This window comes from Falco punctatus (assembly GCF_963210335.1).
Source record: "Falco punctatus genome assembly, chromosome: 8".
Lineage (NCBI taxonomy): Eukaryota > Metazoa > Chordata > Aves > Falconiformes > Falconidae > Falco > Falco punctatus.
The window spans coordinates 46,551,624-46,572,620 of record NC_137588.1 but is presented as its reverse complement, the minus strand read 5'-3'; positions in this window follow the sequence as shown (position 1 = coordinate 46,572,620).

Sequence of the window (20,997 nt, the reverse complement as noted above, 5' to 3'; positions counted from 1 at the left end):
AAAAAAAAAACCTAACAGGAGAAAAACTACTACTGAAAGGAAACCACATTCAAAATTTCTAAATCATTTTGCTTTTAGTAAAACACTATGCATTTAAACGGCTCGTAAACAGTGTCTGTTAACCAGCTACCTACCGATCAAGAATTACTCACTGAAACTGTCAGTAATGAAAGCAGTCAAGAATCATTCCAGCCTTCCAAGTTGGAGAAGAAGAGGTAAAAATGCCATAAAACCATATATATTCAGCTGACTTACTCAGAATTTATTTACAGTAATATTGCACCGTGCTAAGGCCTGAACTGATCTTAGAGTGATGCTGCACAGCTAGTGTCGATCGCGCAGGTGTGACGTGCATGTTCTCTTCTGTCACTGCATTCGCTCCAGGCTGGGTGACTGTGCTGGGCACAGTGGGAGGAAGAGGAAGACATCCACAGCCATGGCTTACACAACACCTCCCTGGGTGACTTTTGCAAGCACAGAAATCAGAGCCCAGTTAGAGCCAAGCAAATAGGCAAGTGTCAAAGTGGGGGTCTGAAAAAATTCACTTCTGTAATCCCAAAAGCCAGGCTCCAGCACTTTGCCACATAAGAGCATCTCGGCTGCTGTGCACAGGTGTCTCAGCAAGTACTACAGAGCAGAAAACTAGAAGACAAATACAACTCGTAAATATGCACATTATAAATAACTAATTTGATTTTTTTATTATTACGGTTGTTTCAATAGTAATTTCAGTCCCCCAGTGCCCATTTTTCAGTCAAGTTTACTGTAGTCAAAGGAACAGTTCCCTTATCCATCTTGGTGACTGCATAAATAGTACTTATATCTTTGCCCATCCTCACAACCTGCACAAAGTTTGGGACAGTGTGGTCTGTTCTTTGCCTTGAGGTTCTTTCCTTCTGGCTTAACCAGGTGCCCTCTTAGCTAAACAGCAGCAGCTGGGCTAAAGCTGCATCACTAACACCCCAGGGGCCAGCCTCTCGCAAGCTGCACCATGATTTACTGCAGGTGGGATTTGGTTTGTGTTTTCCTAAGCCCAGCTCTTCAGCAGATGGGAAAGTCTGGTTGTACTGGCTGTAAATATCAGGAGTTTGGGGTGCTGTTTTATGTGCAGTATCCCTTCCCTACATCAATCTAGCAATGCTTTAATGCAATTTTTTTTACTATTCTTGAAGCTGTCCAATGGTTCCTTCAGATAGCAATAATAAAATGTAATCTAGGCACATCTCTGCCCTCAGGACAGGCTTTCAAAGATAATGGTAGATTTCTATGGGGTGGAATGTGAGAATGAAATGGCTGCTGCAGCAGTTAAAAGCTTAATTTTTAGAAGTACTATTATCCTGTACCCTCTGAAATAATACCACCCCGTGTGATCATCTCTCCCCTTTCCCCTGGCTGACTGTACCTGCTGCCAACAGCCAGGTTAACGCTGCAGGGACGGACACCGTAGGTACTGCTCCACCACACGCACCAGACCTGCTTTAACTCGGGCATGGCAGCACCGTGGAACAGCCAACGCAAAACCCACCACAAAGCCAAGGAAAACCTGTGCCCCCACAGCCAGCACCACCTCGCTGTATCTGCAATGCAAAATGTCCCAGCTGACCAAAGAAGCAGCAAAGAGGTCAGGTCCAGACATCCGAGCTCAAATGAGCCAAACCAGTCGGCCAAGCGAAGCTGTTGTGCATTTCCAAGCTGGATATGCTCTTGGAGTTGGGTTGTATTATACATTCACTGTCAGAAGACCTCCTGAATACTCATGTGGACAGAGCTACACACTGAAAAATCCTCCAAAGTTGCATTTCATTTCACCTTTCCATTTAAATGATTTTGAAAGAATCTCTGAAGTAGAAATTATACGATGGTAATGCTATTCATATGTGTTTGGATATTCACGGTAAGTATTAATTCCACTAAATTCCCACCGATTTTTATGCCACGTGCTTTTTGACATGACAAGCAGGAGGAAGCAAAGGGCAGCTATCCCCAAGAGGCAGCCGAGTTCTAGTGAGCCAAGAATGAGAATGAGATGACACATAACCAATTTAAATGATAATTTACTCCTTTCTGTCTCTTTTTTCCAGGTTCTAACAACTTTGTTCCCTCTTCCCTTCCAACACCCTCCCTCTGCTCCAGACGCTGACAGCAGGTCCTCTTGATAGCCTGAACTGGTCAGCAAAATGAAAATCAAAGCAATTCTCAACTTACATACAGTTTTGAGGCTTCTTCATCAGAGAAAAAACACCTGAGGTTATTTTTCCCAGCTGTTACTCTGATTAAATGTATTACCTCCATTTCTTTACATATTATCTTTATTCATGTTTATCAACATTTTTTGAGGTTCCTAAGGGAAACAAAGAACATCCTTCCTTATTTCTGCTAACACTGGGTAACTCTTTTATATTCTTTTATGTCCATGACACTCTTGGCATATTCATGACTGTTTCCATTTGAAAGTCACTTTAATAGTTTTATAAGCAAACTCAGTGCCGAAACGGCTGACTTGCAAATACTGTAGGAGACATCTATGATGTGGCCGTTCACTGTCTTTCATTGGGATTTTTAAACATGGCAACACTTCCATCACACACTCTGCAAGGCTGATTTTACAAAGCCTAGTTTAGTGTCAAAAACTGGCCTGCAAAAACGTTCATATATAAAAGATGCAAATTGGACCCCAGCAGTAATGTCTGTAGTAAACCGCTTTACAGGATTTCACGCTCGGAGGTCTCTGCTTCAGCAACTCCTCTCTTCCCTGCACGTCAGCCAAGAGAGAATCCATGCCATGGAATTTGTATCTGCTTGCTATACATCCAGGTTTTTTAATAGATTTTCATATGGCAGAAAATCAACTGTTTGCTAAGAGCCAAGAATATAATATCTATTCAATTCCCTTTATACGCTAAATGAGTCATTAATTACACTGAAGAGAGCTATTACATTTGTTCAGCACAAGCTAGTTGTTAACGATCAGCTCAATCCTTTCCAGTAGCTTTGCTCCCTCAAACGTGTGTATCGACTGCCTCGTACATCAGGGAAACCAGCAGTGGTCCCAACGTGAAGTCCCATGTGTCGAGAGAACAGTTTACTCCCATTTTATGCTGCTAAAAGCTTTGAAAAATGGTTTAAGGGGCAACACATGCTTTGGAGGGGGAAAGACAGTTGCCTTTTCCATTTCAGTGTATCTTTTTTCCTTTGTTAATGGTTAAAAGGGTTATTAAAACAGAGGGTGAGTTCTTGGCTCATTTTTCATTTCCATTCTGTGCTCACCAAGTTTTTTTCACCTCATCAGCATCACTGCTTGGCTCCTTATGTTTGGGTGGATCAGGCCCCATCTCCCCGCAGCCCCAGCACAGCCCTGTGCAATGCATGCAACGGCGGACCTGCTGCTTGCTGCATCCCCCTCTGCTCGCTATATATTTAAAGCTGACCTGCCCTGTAAGGAAACGTCTGCAAGCTTTTCACAGCAAATACAACTGACTTTTTACAGCTTAATGCACACATGTCTTTTTTGCTTTGCCTAGGTTACGTAGTCAGCCCTTGTCTCTGCACCAATATCATAAAAATTGACCCAGTAGAGTTTTCAGTGTGGGAAGACTTATAATTTAAGCACTGAAGACTTCTAACACCTTTCCAACAGTTATGAAGCCCTCACAGTACCTGAAAAGTGGTTAAACTCCTGTAACAGCGTAACCTCAATTGAATAAATTACAACGCGAGTTGCTTATGGAGTAAAGCAGTTTGTAGGGAAGAGCACAGAGTTCTGTCTCAGAGGTTCAGTTCTCCCAAAGCAACAAGTGCAAGCAGTGGTGCAAAGAAGAACGTGAGTCTGTGATCCTTATTCTAAGGCCACATCTTCAACCACAGGCACACTCTCTACACTGGAAGCATTTCCTTATCGTAACATGTTGTTTTCTCTTACGTAGCACAGCATTTTTCCAAAAATTCTCCCCCATTTCTCCACCTTCCATAAAAAGACAGGAAAACCTGCACCAACAAAAGTGCAAGGGACTTAAAATGAATAAGCCTGCGTAATTAATTAAAAATTCACTCATTTGCTTAGTCTTAAGGAGACGCTGGACTTCTCTTTCTTATCCCAGTAAAATTCCTGAAATACTTTGAAGAAACAGGGTCTGTGAACTCAGACAGCTAAAGCTGGTAAAAGCCTTTGTCATAAAATATACTAGGTGTCCCTAAGGAGAGAAGCAAATGCTTTACATGTTCCAAGATGTTCAATATCCTTGTCGGCCGCAAACAGCGAGCAGACAGAAAGCCAGTCGTTCAGTAGAGAAGAATGTGTTTCTCAGCCGCAGGAAGCCCAGCCAGGACACATCAGTCCTTGTTTAAATCACCTCCCTCCAAATTATTGCTAACCAAAGGATAAAAAAAACCTCAATGGATCCACACACAAAAATAACGTTTCAATCAAACGTGGTCCAAACAAAGGACCTGACTGACACAGAAAGAGTAGGACCTGGCCAAAACCACAGCTTAAAAGCTGTACTGAACTTTATTCAGTTATGAGGGTTCACAGGGATCTGAGTAATACCTCCCACCAGTAGCATCCCGAGTCACCGTCCTTTGCCCAGCTATCTGGATGATAAACACCGGGGCAAACCCCAGCACAGATTCTTTCAACGGAGCAGGTAGTATTTGCTATGCCAGATGCTGCTTGCAAATGCCACGTGCCCTTGAGTTTCTTGCCAGTGAACTGTAAGAACCCATGATGTAGTTACTGCACAGTAAAATGCGAACTGAGATTGCAAAGTATTTCACGGTATCTTTCTGGAACCGTGCAGTAACATCCACAAGGCTGTGGCTTCATTTCTACAGAAAATGGGATTAGCCTCTGAGACTACTTGTGCTCTTAAAACCCAAGAATCTATTAAACATGTCGGATTCTGCTCAGCTGAACTGGTGTAAATCAGAATAACTGATGGTGAATTTATTCCAGATTTACCACCATGTTACAAAAGGTGCAAAAAAAGCCAGGATCTGTTTTCATCACTGTTTAGCTAGCTGTAATGATATTTGCCTGGGCATTACTGCTCCTATGATTTAAAGCAGGTTTGAGCTCTCAGAAACATTCTCCTGCTCCCTTCTAGACTAAAAGCCATAATGACAGTATTTAAATTATGCTGTTTAAAAGCCTGGAAGCCTGAAAACATGTTTCTGAATAAAATGAAGGATGTCAGTTCTTGCTACTGTCTAACTACAAGAAACAGGACAAAGTGCCAAATACCAGTACGTACAGCACAAACCACAACAGCTTTCAGCATCTGAATAGACAGATGATGACCACTGTTCCCTATTTTTAACAGTTTTTAAAGGGTATTTTCTCTGTCATTTATCAATGTCTCTTCCATCTGAGGATACCAACCAGGCACTTTTCTAATCAGTTACTGCACAGCTGAGAACATAAGCTTGGCCAAAGCTCCTGATGAAGGACAAAGTTGGAGGGTGAAGATGAATGATACTGGCAGCTCTGTTTCATCTCCTTTATGTCTCATGAAAAGATTGGATTTTTTAAGAACTCTTACACGTTTTAGAGAACAAAACCTCCATCACTGAAACTCTGCATGGCTGAGTATCTCTCATTGCTTATTTGTACAATATTTACTGTAACTGAGTCGCATCAGAAAGGATTCATGATGCTGGAATAATTATAAAATACACAGCAGAGGCAGTAAAGGCTAACAAAGTATCATTTAATGGTAGGAAAAACGCAATGAAATAATATGATATTCTAGTTCATTTCCATCTATATTTATTTTTAAAAAATGATATTAAAGACATATTTTTTTCCTGTTGATTTAGCATCTTCCTCCTCCTGGAACCTCACTTAAGATGTCTGTTTAATTTTCTTCATCTTTGCAACACCACAGAAACTTAGCCAAAGCACCTTTTAATCTCAACCAGATCTGCATTTTGCAGATCTGTGTATCTGCAGCATATAGACGAAGTGTGGTATCCCATGGCAACAGCTTAAAAATTATTAACTGCTCTGCAAAGTTAGTGAGTCCATATTCTAACGACTCTAAGAAGAAAGAACCTGCAAGTCGAGATGTGAAGATGGCTCATTTCATTACCTCCATCCTTCCGGTGCTCCATAAAATTATCCTACCGCTTCTGGATCTCAAAAACCTGTTTTTCTTTAACATGCTTCCAGTCACACCCGACCCACAGCAGCGCCCCGTGCTGAAGGCTTGGTTAACCTATAACCAATAACCCACGGGCCAGCACTCCCACGAGACCTGTTCAGCCAACACAAGCCGATTCACACTGCTCAAACTCCAAAGGTCAGAAACTAGCAACACGTTTCAACATCTGATGAAGAAAATTAGAGTAAATTTTCACTGTTGGAGCCACCAGGACACAGAAGGATTCCCTGGGCACAGCACAGTGTTCCCTGTACATATATTTATACACATCAATGAGCCCTACAGAGTACCAGCCCGCATCCCTCTCCTGGGGAGGGTGCTCCAAACCCACGCAGCACCAAGCAGGACCAGGCACCCACCGCTGCTGTCTACATCCGCAAGGAGTGCAATGACACCAGTAACACTGGTGTTAGCTAACTGCACCATCTGCATGGGATGCAAATCAAGTCAATAAAAGCAAAGCTCACGGCATGACTCAAACTGTCTCCCCATAGGTATTTTTAAACAGCCTGCAGATATCAGTGGCCAGCACCTGCTGCTATTAGTATTATTTGTACATAATAATGACATCATAACATTATATTACATGATGTATATTATTACATGATAAGATGAATCTGTAACAATCTCCTACAGGATATATTTCATGCATAAGCCTGTTTATAAGGTATGTAAATATCATATAGATACCATACTATACGCACTATATTAACCTTATCTCGGTAGCCATTACTATATAGCTATAGCACACAAATATATAATCATACACATTACCATGTGGTACTTACATATTATGATAAAATAACTGATACTAATTACTAGCAAAAACAGGCATCATAGGTAATCAAATACAGGTGCTTTACAATTCATTCTAAGAGTTGCACCATTTAATGGTATAGAATTAAATGGAACTAAATCCTTGGAGGGCATTTGGGTTTTTTTGTTTGAACAAAAAGTATCCCGAGAGCAGTCCCTCTGGTTCACTTCACCAGACTACTCTTTAGCTTAATGGTCTTAACAACTTACTTTCCATTTTGCCCTTCAAATCCTCCGTTTGTATAGCAGCTTTGTCCTTATAAATCCCTCCAACAACCCCATACCCTAGTGCTCCCTGTATACTTTAGAGCTCTATTTTCACTCGCAATTAACTTTAACAACTTATCACTCATCCACATTGGTTCTAAAGTTTTATGTTTAGTTTTATGTAAAGACATATTCACTCGCCCCGAGCCAACTCCAGCACCTCTTTAAAGTTTAGCCAATTTTCCTTCATAGGCCATTTTCTAATAAACAGTGCCAGTCTCCTTCACTTAATATGTTCCTCATTTTATCTGATTAGAAGCTTTTGAAGTTTAATTCACCTGTTTTTATATCAAACCTCCTACCATGCTGAAACTTGAAACAGCAGTTCTTCTCTACCTTGCATAGGTTACACAATGCCCTTTCAATGTAGGAGATCCAAACACTGTCCTCTGTATCATTATCCATTGCTTCCAAGATCACACTCCTAGCAAATCCTGATATACTGAATAAAGATAATAAGCATAACATTCTAAGAAATTATACACAAAAGCAATGCAAACTGTGTAAAGATGACAACCTCATCAAGCCACCGTTCTGTATTTTTCTAATCTACCAGCTCTAGGCAAATCATGACTCATAAAAAACCACGATTGCAACAATCTCTAAATGCCCCAGCAATCTCCATTTTAACAATGAAATACCCAGACAGCAACACACCACCCAGCAGCTAATTCTATTTTTTTTATTTCCACCATTATCTTTTCCGTAAGATTTAGGCAGAATTTGCTGAGCACCAGTCCTCTGCTGGACCACTGCCCCGGCGTGCCTTTTCCTCCCTCCTGTGCTGCAGGGAGGAGTCGATGGGGGACAGGAGAGCAAAGCACCCCACGGCCACCCCAGCAGAAGGCGTGAGGACCATAGTCCTGTCAGCATAGCACATCTCAGCAGAGCATGTCAGATGTTTATGCAAGGGAGTTACTGGGCTGCACACAAACAGGTGGCTTTTTTGGCACACACAGCGAGGAAATACTGAAGTCCGATCCCTTCAGCAGGGAAAAGAGCTGGTCTCATGAAAGAATCTACAGGGAATTTCAAAGACATCTTTACTTTCCCTTCCTCTGGGTAGGACTGGGAGATAAAATTCACTTTGCAAGATGAGCAGCAGGAATAGGGCACCCTCTTCATCATCTGCTACACTTGAAAAGAACCATGATGTTATTTATTGTGCTCTTGCTTCGGCTGTGCTTCATTTTTGTGAGGTGGATGGGCTCACGTACTGTGATGTCAGCAGGGGAGATCATTCTGGCTTTCGCAAAACACTTTCTTCCTGTAGAAACAATCCCCAAGGGAGACAGGCTGGCAGGGTGGAGAGAGCAGCAAGGAAACAGTATCAGCCTTAGGTGAGCCTCCGGTACTGGCCTCGCCTTGGGTAATGCGCGTATGAATACCCATACAGAGAGATCCTCCAGCAAAGCTTAATGTGCATGTTTGACCTGAAGTCCAGCAGATCAACGAAATATTTCACTCTCTTTACCACTTACACAGAACTGCTCTGGTGGGTTGAGATCTTTGCTTTCCGCTGTCCCCACGGCTGCAAGCTCTCTGCCCTTGGGGACCGCTTCCCATCTGCTCCGAAGGGCAATGCTGCACGGAGGGGTCCCTGGATGGCTCTCCAGCAGCAGCCAGCGCCCGTGCTGCCGGATCAGGCTGGCATTTACTCATCCTGCTTATTGTACCTAAGGGATCCACACATTGCCAAAACAGTTTCGTAACAGGACTGAACACACAAACCAGCTCAGTATCTAAGCAGCCAGAAGAGTTTAGTAAATAAATTGTCTAGACTTACCGACCAAGCGCAGAGTTCTCCAACTTGTAAAATGAAGTAACTGGTAAGATTGGGGCTGAGGAATAAAAACATCAAATCCTGCAGTGCCTGCTTTTAAGACCAGCATGTTCTAGATCTCTCCATAATAAGCAGAAAAGATTTTGGACCTGCCTCTGCTCCCGTATGAGGACACTGGATCCAGCTATCTTGTCCACAGTCCACTAATGCAGGTGTGACTGGAGTCACTCAGCTCCCTGCCCATGCCTGCAACCTGTAACACACAACTTGAAAGGGGGGGCAGCAGCTGGGAGCGTGAGTCCCTGGAGGGAGCAGGGAGCTGGGTGTGCTGCAGCAGCCAGTTCACTTGTTCCCTGACCACACGCTGCGAATTGAGTTTGCGCTTCACAAGTGCCGCAGCTTCACAAATGGACCAGCTGAGCAGTTTAATCCCAGTGCAGATTTGCATCGACTTGTTTGCATACTTGCCCCAAAACCTTGAAGGGCATCTAACGTGACTCAAAAATAGTTACAAAATATTAGATAATCACTTCACTCACTCCAAGTGAGTGTTACTCTTAATTGTTTCAGGCAAGCTAGCTCAGACTGAGCCAAAATACTGACTGTCTATAAAAATAGAATAGCTGGACAGGAGTATCTTCCATTTCCCAGCAGCAGCTACCGCATGCATCCTAAGGACAGGCAACAAAGCTGTCACATCCAGGCCTCCTCAGCTGGTGGACAGGACATGCCGTGGGATTGTTGTAACAGTACCATTCACCAGCACACCCAGGGAGGCACTATTCACTTCCCAGAAAAATATTCTACCATGAAACTTCTATTTTTTGTTTTTACTGTTTTAGCTCCAATACCAGTCTCTATAAAATAATCAGCGTAACTATGACTTCAGAGTCTACATCTCTTTATTCAAATTATCTGTCCTTGTTTTCATAGAGTGCATAGATTTTTACAGAACTAGCAAGTCGATCCGTGCCCAATAACTGCTAATATATAACTCACATAGATAAGGAGATGGTACAACTGTTGAATGGGTGAAGCAGCGCATTTAATAAATACAAAGTAACTTTGATCACCTTTATAAGCCTGTAAGGTTACAGTTGTCTCTAAACCTCTAGATGTTAAAACGATAATGCTTTCCAATTGATCACTGTGTTACCAGCATATTTGGCAGGAACAGCGGTACTTAGCAGTGACATCCTTTTTCATATTATAGCTCTGTCCATGTAATGCTTCACCAATCACCTACACTGACATCTTTGTATAATGCTACTGCACTGACCCCAGCCACACAAGTTATCACATAGAATATATATATTCCACTGAAAGATGAATGGTGCCAATGCTTTACATCCAGTGATCGCAGGAGCATTCATTCAAAGCTAAGGTCAAGGGAACACAACGGTCTTTCCAACACTGGTGTGTGGTACGTAAGGGCTGTTTGTAAACCCCACGTCCAGCAAAGGGCCACAAAGATGATAAAGGGAATGGTGCATCTGTCATGCATGGAGAGCCTGAGCAAGCTGGGACTGTCCAGCCTGGAGCCAAGGAGGCTCAGGAGGTCATACCAGTGTGTATGATCACCACCTGATAGGGCATGTCCTAGTTTCAGCTGGGATACAGTTAATTTTCTTCCTAGTAGCTGGTGCAGTGCTGTGTTTTGGATATAGTACCAGAATGCTGTCGATAACACACTGATGTTTCACTTGTTGCTAAGTAGTGCTTACCCTAAGTCAAGGACTTTTCAGTTTCCCATGCTCTGCCAGTGAGCAGGTCTACAAGAAGCTGGGAAGGAGCAGAACCAGGACACCTGAGCTGAACTAGCCAAAGGGATGTTCCATACCATAGAACATGGTGCTCAGTACATAAACGGGGGAGAATGAGCTGGGAGGTGCCGATCAGTGCTTGGGGACTGTCTCTGAATCAGCAGGTCATAAGCCATGGTACTGTGCATCACTTGTCTGTCTTGGGTTTTATTCCTTTCTCTTTTTGTTATCTCCCTTTTCATTACTATTATTATTATGATTGCGATATTTTACTTTATTTCAGTTATTAACTGTTCTTACCTCAACTCATGGGTTTCGCCTTTTCTGATTCTCCTCCCCATCCCACCAGGGTCGGGGGGAGCGAGTGAGCAGCTGCATGGTACTTAGCTGCCAGCTGAGGTTAAACCACAGCAGGGGAGTGATAAGCGACCCAGGCTCTCTTCAGTGGTGCCCAGTTACAGAACAAGAGGCAACAGGCACAAACGGAAACACAGGATGTCCCCTAAAAGAAAAATCTTGGTTTTATTGCAAGATGGTCAAACACTGGGAAGCCTGCCTGGAATGGCTGTGGGGTCTCCATCATCAGCACTAATTCAGGATCTCACAGGGCACACTTGAGAGCCACATGCTCTACATGACCCAGCCTGGACCCCTGGGGACCCTTAGTCCAGCCTCCCCAACAACCTGAGCTATGCTGAGTCTATGCATTGATGAAATAGCAAAGCTTGGCTTTACAGGAGCTTAAGTTTTCTGACCCCACCACCTTCCATGGATCTCATTTTGTATTCTACCATGTACCATGATCTTCCCTCCCACTTCAACAAAATATATCTCATGGTAAGATCAAGTCATCATGAACCAATGTCAATATGATCTAGCTGTTGAACCCAGCCCACAGAAGAGGACAGACACACGAGCTATCCCAGCCTCAAACCTGGGGAAGAGCAGCAGCAACGCTATCAGAAGCTCATATTTCTGTTAGAGTTTTTGACATATCAGTTTTTCTTTTACCAAAGGTTGAACAGCAATTAGAATAGGTTGTCCTGTACAAAGCAAAAGTTCATCACTTGCCTTTTTACAGGGAATTAAATCCATAACAGTGTTAAAAGGACCTCAGTTACAAAATTATTGCTCTCAGATCTACAACCCATAATGAAATAAACAAAAGACATTATTTATAAAGAGTTATAATGATAGCTTACTTAGAAGGACCACGTTCCAGGTTAGCCTGAAACCCTGGCCAAGGATTACTCTTTTACAGCACCACAGAGAATCAGAGAGGGAACGCACAGCTCATTAAGAGGATTCAGAAATGATCAGGTGTGTGTCAAAATCACTAATCCTTCAGTCTCCCAGTGCACCTGCTTTCTCAGCACTGCACACACTCATGTGTTTAGCCTGCTGAACTGCACTTTGTTGGAAGAAGGGTTCGCCGGAGTCAAGAAGACGCTCAATATGAGTTATGCATCTTGCTCAACTTTATTAGTTTCTAACACTACTTATATAGAACCGATACACATGCATATTCGTAAAGCAGAAATATAATTGGTTAGTAGTCTCTAAACGCGCGCGGTTCTCACAACCCTAATTATCATGACTAAAATAAGCATTCTACCCATGTAGCTAATTGTGTTGCTGTGCTTCAGCCTTGTAGTTTGTTACTCCCTATATTCCCATACCGGTCCCCATCTTTCTTGGCCCTGCACCTGCTTTCCCAGCAGCTGTATCTTGTTACAGCCACGGCCTGTTGGCACAACATAATTACTTGGTCTCAGGATTCAAGAATAGCTCAAGGCCACCTTTCTTGTTAAATTCAGCACAGCGACTTCAGTACAACTGATTACAGGCCTACTCTAATACCAGGCCTGGATCTTCAGAGATTCTAAGGCCATGCTTCTGCAGCCATTCTTCTACAGCACTGCACCAGCTCTTCTCAGTGACCTGGAGGAGGAAGATCCTACTGAATATGGGCAAACAGCATTCAGTAACAGCCAGCATCATCTTGGATGCATGTCAGGTGGGGAAAAAAAGGTGGTGGTGGGGGAAACATAAGAAAAGGCGAAAAACTGAGTCATTACAAATTGATGAAAACTTTAGAACAACAGAAGATATGAGGGATAAAAAAAATCCCAAACATATAATTTACAGTACCTGGCCATGACATTTTTACAGTCATCTTACCAAGACTGGAATTCTCCATTTAACTAGGCATCAGATCCCATTTTCCATCACTGGTAACAAGACATTTTCACAGAGCAATTCACCTCAGCTACAAGGAGTTTTCATATTGTCATTTTTCCCTTCTGCCTACAAATCCAGGCTAATGGCACTAGACAAGATGTAGACATTTGAAGTTTGGGAAAATATCTCTCATTTTTAGCATCTGCTTTACAATATTGATAATAGTTATGATTTGTGAAATCTATCGAGAGACACTTTAATGGGAACCAGTATTAGGCCCTACATCAGCAGACTTACCTGCGTACCTTGAAACTAATGCTATTTAATGTTCCAGCTTGCAGCAGCAAATATCTGTGTATCCTGTTCTTCTGAAGAATATTTTAAAGGCTTCAAGAGAAGTTGGTGAAATACTGTACTTACTCCCAAAGCAACCCCTGGGACAGCAGGCACTGCTGTCAGCAGCACTGAGCACAGGACAGCAGAACACTGCGTCACTGCCTCTTCCAGAAATGCTCCGATTGCTAATAATACAAACTGGAAAAGGAATTTTCTTGTCTTCCACAGTGGAAAAACCTTCCCCTAGACAATAGAAAAGCCCAAAATAGATTTGGGAATGGAAAAAATGATCTTAGCCCTAAAATTATGGTTTGTTAAGGAAGCAAATAAACGCCTTATTGAAAGTTTGTGCAGGATAAACCCTACAAGTGCTTAAAACACACACACAGAGAAAAGGACCTCAGCCTATTATTTGTGTGATAACAAAGGATGACCAAGGAAGTCATTCAAACCTGGCAGGTAACGTTTCTCTAAAATAGCTTTCAAAACACACCTGTAATACACACTTTGCATGCACGAGAGCCTGGGCAGCTCAGCACACACTGCAGCGGTGAACATTAGAGCACATGTCAGGGTTACAGAGGTGTGATGTCCATTAGAAGCCACTTAGCTTTATGACACAATACGATTTGGCACTAGTGTGTGAGGATATGCTGTAAAAGCTGGCATGAATTACGTTATGATGTGAAGAGGGACTCATTAAATTAGGAATAGGATCTCTCAGAGAAGCCAATAAGCATCAGACGGAGCTGTGGAAAGAGTTCATTACATTAGAATATAAAAAGGTGGGCTGTGACATTTCAATTTGTTAAAAAAGCCAAAAGACATCACATGAAAAGGGCCTATCATCATGTTACAGTGTGCAGTAAAAACCAATATAAATTGCATTATGACTTTAATAGGGTAGTCATTGAGTTACAACGTGTAATTGAAGCCAGTAGGTCTTACATAAGGTTATGAAGCGGGACTTCTTATCTTCATAACAACACATACAAACCCTGAGACTCTGTATGAGAATATGAAATGGGGCTTCTTGATGCTAAATGGGAAGAGGATTTTTCACACTTATTTTGTGTTACACAATAGAAGCCAACAGAAAAATGAATTATGATGTGTGGAAAGGGACACTTCCTAACCATATGCAATAGCTATGAAATAAAAATTACTTCTGAATGGGGCAGGGTGGATGTAAAATTAGCAGCACTACAAAATCAGACCTAATAGTACAATAGGGAGGGGATTCACTCAGGCTGCTTGTTCATCTGAAGCCAGCATGCAAGACAGTGTGAGGTACCGTTCAAGCCATAATTATGTTTATTTTGAGGAAAAGTTACTATAGGGGCTTCTGAAGATAATTTTTGTAAAAACTAAGCATATTTTCCAAGACAAATAGAAAAGAAACACTACACTACCCAGCAGAGAAACTCCTCATGCAGGTATAAATGATGCTAGCCCCATTATTTTAGCAATGATACTCCAAATGCACCTGATGATGTTAATTTGACTGTACCTACAGCTACACCACTCTCAGGAATCTGGAGCAGGGAACAGACAGACGCATGGTGGCAAGTCAAAGAGCACATCTGGCATCTGCATTACCATCTGTAATAGATGCAACCTGTATTCCTGAATTTCACTGCCTTCAGATCCCACAGCCCTTGCAAGCACATGCACTGCTAAAGACTCAGGCTACACCTCACCCTTACACCTAGTTTTACTGACCCTCACAGTCAGGGGTGAGAGCAGCAGGTCGAGTGGAAACTCGACATTTTGTTGACAAATTTGTTGCAGAGAGCAACAGAGCAATGGGAAGCAGGCTGGAATGGTCATACTACACACATCCCATGACAATATAAGCTGGGACAGACCTAGAATGCCCAGTTTCCCCCCACACTCTTCGCAAAGTTGGCCTCAAGCCTGCCAGCATCACCAGTGGTCACATCTGCACTCACAGCAGACTGAACTAGATTCTGAGCTTCCCTGCCCTGAAAATCTTCTTTCTTGTGTATATGCTTGTAGTCTTAAATGTGGCCCGGGAATGAACCTGCATACTGGCATGGACCAAACCTGCACTCAAAGGTAGCACACAACCTCCAGGAGAGTCCTAGAGGAGGACGTGAATCGCCCAGCAAATTCCTAAGCGATGCCAATTACTAGCTAGCAAGAAAAGTGAAGTTGTCACAGAAAGAAGTGAAAGGCTAGAAACAGATTTTGGAAAGGAGGAACAGGTCTCTCCCAGCACGGCACAGGGGAGCCTGCTCACCTCTCTCCAGCTCCTTTATTTCTTCCAAGGCTTGCAAGACCCGATTACCGGGCTCTACCATGTGCAAGATGGCTTTGGTATCTACTGCAGCGGGTGAGGCATGTAGTAACCCAGCAATTATTTAAATCAATTAGCAATCTACATTTCCATTTAGACATCTAGAAATGTCAGGAGCTTTCCAAGAGTCTGTTTCTTCTCATGTTTTTTTCCCCAGCATGTTTTTAATTATGGCCAATGCTAATTTTAACAAGTTGTCTGCCTTCAGTTCTGCGTGACTATAATGTTCTCCAGCTGATTTTAAAAAATCAGAAGGTTTTAACTTTTCAAGCTGCCTTTTCAACAAAAACAGCCAACTGTTAAATGGCTTGGCAGCCAGCCGCACTCTGCAAACTGCACTGTGCTGCATTCCAGGCAGCCTTGGTCCCTCTGCATCCTGACAGATCCATGCTCCATGCACCCACTGCAGAAAACCCCCTCGTGCATGTTAACCTCTCCTGGGCTACACCAACACAAAACACATTAGCCTCACATAGCTGAATTTTTCACCTGCTTTTGTTTACTCATATTCATTAAACTTTGCAATATTTTCAGGCTACAGGAAGCATTAATAGACTTCAAAGCCAAAAAGGAAACCTTATGATCACCTAGCTAACCACCCACACAACACAGCATACAGAATTTCATGTGTGATTCCCATGTCAGCCACATCTTTTTCGTTCAGGTAAGGATGTTTTTAGAAAAAGGTTCCGTCTTGCTTTGAATGATCCAAGTTGTTGAGAAATGGCTTAGCAATTTTTCAGCAAGTTATCAGTAGTTCTAATCACAGATAAATTAAATGGGAAATCCACATCTCTTCCAAGAATAGAGACTAGTGCTTACCTTGGGATTAATTTTGTTTGGAAAAGGAAACAGATGTGTGAAGAGCCTTCTACACATAGTTGTGCTTGTGGGTGATGTTAGGGGCTAGTAAGACAGATCACCTGCATCATCCCACCATACCCATGTCACAGAGGTGTTAAATACAAAGAATTTCAGTGCTGAGTAAACCCTCAAAATATTACCTGAATGTTTGGCTTCTGGCCTGAGATCTTCATATGAAGTCACATTACAATTCAAGAGCAGGCGGGAATCAGACTGTGCAACCTTGACTCTGCTGTCAGCTGGCCAGACTCCCCCACTTCTAAAATACGTACAGCACATGCAGTTTTCTACCAGTTTTGCGTGGCAGCTCTCCCACTGATGCAAATTGTCACTGCTTTCTCTCTCTTTTTGTTTTTTAATCATATCACTTACATATTTCCAAAAGAAACTTGAAAGGAAGAATTATAAACATTAACTTAGTTAACACAAAACTCAAGGTATACAAAGTTCATTTTTCACTACAAAAACAATATGTGTTCCTGTTCTCTTTGAATATATATGCCTGCTATAAAATTGTATTTTGTCTTTGCTTATTTAAGACTTCTGCTACCCATGTGAATCTTTTCATATTTTTCCCCCAGTATAAAGTAAAATTTAATTTTTCAGAAGCAAATTAAATTTTCAGACTTTCCAACCCTGCAGGAATTTTATATTTCATTTGACCCATTCTGAAAACCCTCTGATTTTGAAAAACACCCATGGGTTTTTGCAATGAAGCCAAAAGTCGACCATTACTGCACACACAACTAAATAAAAATGTACATACAAACCCACTAACACAACAAAACATAGGAAGCTGTGATGAAATGGAGCTGTTGGCTGAAAGGAGCAGCGTTAGACTTATCTGTGCACTTACCAATTACCTAAGCTTTCAGCAAATTCTCTATGAAGTATCATCTTAAAAGAAAGAAGACATCTTTCCCAGACATCCCTTTGGCCCCCAAGGTTTAGATCATCTACCTTAACCCTGCACTGTAATAAAGAAAACCAAGATGATTTTTACTATTATATTACAATGAATAACATCTCTTTCTCCAACCCATACCATAATCTCTCATAAATCTGTTTCATTTTGCATTTAAATGTTAGTCAGGATCTTATTGCTCTCCAGACACAATACAATTTTGAATCAAAGTTAGCATTTTCATTATTTCTTGCAAACTGAAGGCTAATTCACACTGTAACGAAATGTTACAGCTCCGTTATGTTCCCAAAGCATGCCATACACAATCTGTCAATGTACTAATATTGTAAGTCCATACGTTATAAGGAACATTAGATATGAAAACCTAAATTTTTCAAACATTTTACAGCTATTTGAGAGTGGATCCAAGTGATAAACAGAGCAAACCAGCAAGATAGAGCATTTCTGAACTGCTTACTGGGCTGAGGAGCACAAGACACATTGACCCAAAGAGATGGCAAACTCCAAAGTTATTTTGAAATAAAATTTCCCCTTCTTTCCCACTGAGCTAAGAAAATGCAACCTAAGGGACTTAATTCTTGTATCATTCTTTTATAGCACACAAAACAATTAAATTTGTTCCAGTAATGCTTTAGACGCAGTTATGAACCCACCCTTACTTTGCCATGGCATCTTCACAAAGCAAGGCCCTCTTTCAAAACCAGGAGCCCAAGCACCACCTTCTCCAGAGCTGTACCACCCTTACGAATGACAGGGAGAAAAGGAGCCTGAATCAAAGCACACCCAGTGGAAATCCCACTGAATTGAATAGGAGTTGACACAGACCCTATAGATGTAGTCAACACGTGTGCCTGCATACAAATGCAACATAACCACCTCGCGTATCCTTTCCGTGCCATCATTATCTCACACACCGTAAGGGGAAGCATCTAACATTACAAATTAATGAGTGATTTATACACCCATCATTATTCATGGCTATAAAACATTATAATGCTCTAAATAAGTAAAAACATTTTTGCAGCTGCTGCAAATGTTTCATTCCTAGATGTAAGCTTGGCCAAGAGCACAGGGATCTCTGCATAAGTGCCGAATTCACAGTGAAGTAATTAGCACATTGAAAAAAATATATACCTAATTCAGTATGCTTTAGCCAGTGTTTTAACATGACCAATGCTGATAACTAACTGCAAATACAAATGTTTCCCAGGCTGCTCCCTTCCAGACAGGTAACTTTATCCCTTATCCCAAAGGTGTGGAAGAGCAAGGATGAAGTGTTACAGAATTGGAATGACGTTCCACATTACACATGTGTAAAACAGCTGGGCAAATGATGTCATTAAAAATACTTTGCCACCTCTGCTACTTGCTGTTGTTATTAAAAGCAGACATTAACTTTCTTTACCTAATCACACTGTGTAAACCTGTTGTGTCAAATCCTCGAGTATGTTCTGTTCCTAATTAGCAAAGACAACCTGCAGCTGCTTCCCATAAACTTCAACTGGCTTTGAACTTGCTGTGCTACAACACAGATGTGTTTTGTTTCTGAAATGCACATTTTTATCTGGATAACAAAGTCTTCTTCTGAAGAATTCATACATGCTCTATTCCAAACCCAAGGCTCATGGAACATGCACGGACCACAACAAAAAATTAAATGGAAATAAAGCCATAATGCTTTCTCTCAGTCTTTCCATCACAAACAGACAAAACTTCAAGTCAAGTCTGCAGACTATCTCCACTTCTCATATTTAAGTCAACCAAACCCCTATTGAGCTTCTTGGAACACCAAAAGCAGTTCCAAATTCCCTTAAAACCCAAGAATATCTTGGTGGCTTTCAATAGTGCCAAAATACAGCTTCTATTAATAAAGAGGAAACAGTATGTGCTGTATGGGCCTTAAATATTAGTATTGTTCTAGGTTCTGATAGCGTCACCTTTCCTATGCAGCAAATCTAAGTATTCCTGTGAGCCCATCAAGCTAAGCTTTCATGTCTACTGTACTAATTGCAGGCAGAGGTTTCACATACATTCAATGTGGTTCAGCCATGCTCCCAAGCACCACACCTGCTGGCTTTGAGCAAAGTCAGGTCTGTGTGGAGAATCGAGTCCCATTCCACAGACACATGCCTTTTTTCCTTGTTTTAATTGTGCTGCGATTCTAGCCCAATGTATCTGTATTACTGATTATGGTTATTTGTTTACAGACACCCAACGTACCCTCAATGACAGCACATGTGGTCATCCTAACAGGCAAGAATTCCCTGCTGCAGTATGTATGCATATACTGAATATTTTTCCAATAACAGCACAGGTCTCCCAGATTTTTGTTCAAGAGGAAAAAAAATGACTACATTATTAATAAACATAGATAAAAGTAAGCTATTTGATAATCCTATTACATTGCAATAGGTTTTAAATAACTCCAGCTGACAGCATTGCAGCTGTTTTACTCAACTGAGCAGCAGGATACCAAGCCAAACCAACACACAGTGTCTCCTTATAATGACTGGCAGTAACCCCAAAACATGCACTCTTAAAAATAATAATAACAATAATAATCTTATTAGCCTGTGTTGGGACTACCAAAGAATAACCCAATACAGACTGTGAAAGGAGGAACAAATAGGTATATTCCCTCTGCTTTAAAATTTCAGCAAGATTTTCAAAAATTCCTAATGGATTCGAGAGCTCATGGCTTCCTCCAATGCCTTGTAACAGCATAGGGTCACATCATCTGCTGGCATACCTCCACTTAAGCTAGAAGATAATTTATTTCCAATTCAGATCTAAAGATGTATTTTTTTTTTCCCCCACAAGCAGGGGAATGCAGCAAGAGACACTCCATAATGAACAGGGAGCTCTGACCTAGCCTGCTAATAAACACGGACTGCTAAAGGTTACCCAGCCAGAGTAACCAACTGCTCGTCCCATGCCTTTTAAAAGGATGCAGCATTGTAGACAGCAGAAAACTCCAGTTAAGCACTTAACTCCCATGGAGCTCAGAGATACGCAGCACATACACTGACTGCAGCAACAGAACCTTTTCTAAGCCATCACCAGCCTAACTTTGCACAGGCGCTGAAGGCAACTCCGCTGTCCGGAATTTGACCTCAGCCCAGTTTTTTGCTTGCTGGGATTCTTTGGACTTCAGGACCATTACTCTGCACTTATACTGATGCAACTGATGTCTGGTATCACGAACCAAGTGCCCATTAACAGCTACAAACACTTATTTTTTTGACATAACAGATACTCAGAATTATCTTCTCCATTTCCCCTTTTTCCAGTGCCTTTACATCTATCTCCCACCAGATTCATCAAGAAATGCAGGTACATTTCTTTCTCCCTTTCACTAAAAAAAAAAAAAAAAATCAAAACAAAAGGTAAATAAGTTATACCATTATTCTTACACTATTTCTTTTGGAAAAGTTTTGCATATGCAGCTCATTCTCCTAAAAAGCTGCTGCAAACAAATGTTCTTTTTCCTATCATGGTCACATTGAAAACAGAAATACAAACAAAAGTGTGAATGGCCTTTTGTAAGACGACTTCTTGCAAAGGGGTTTTTTTCATCCCTCAGT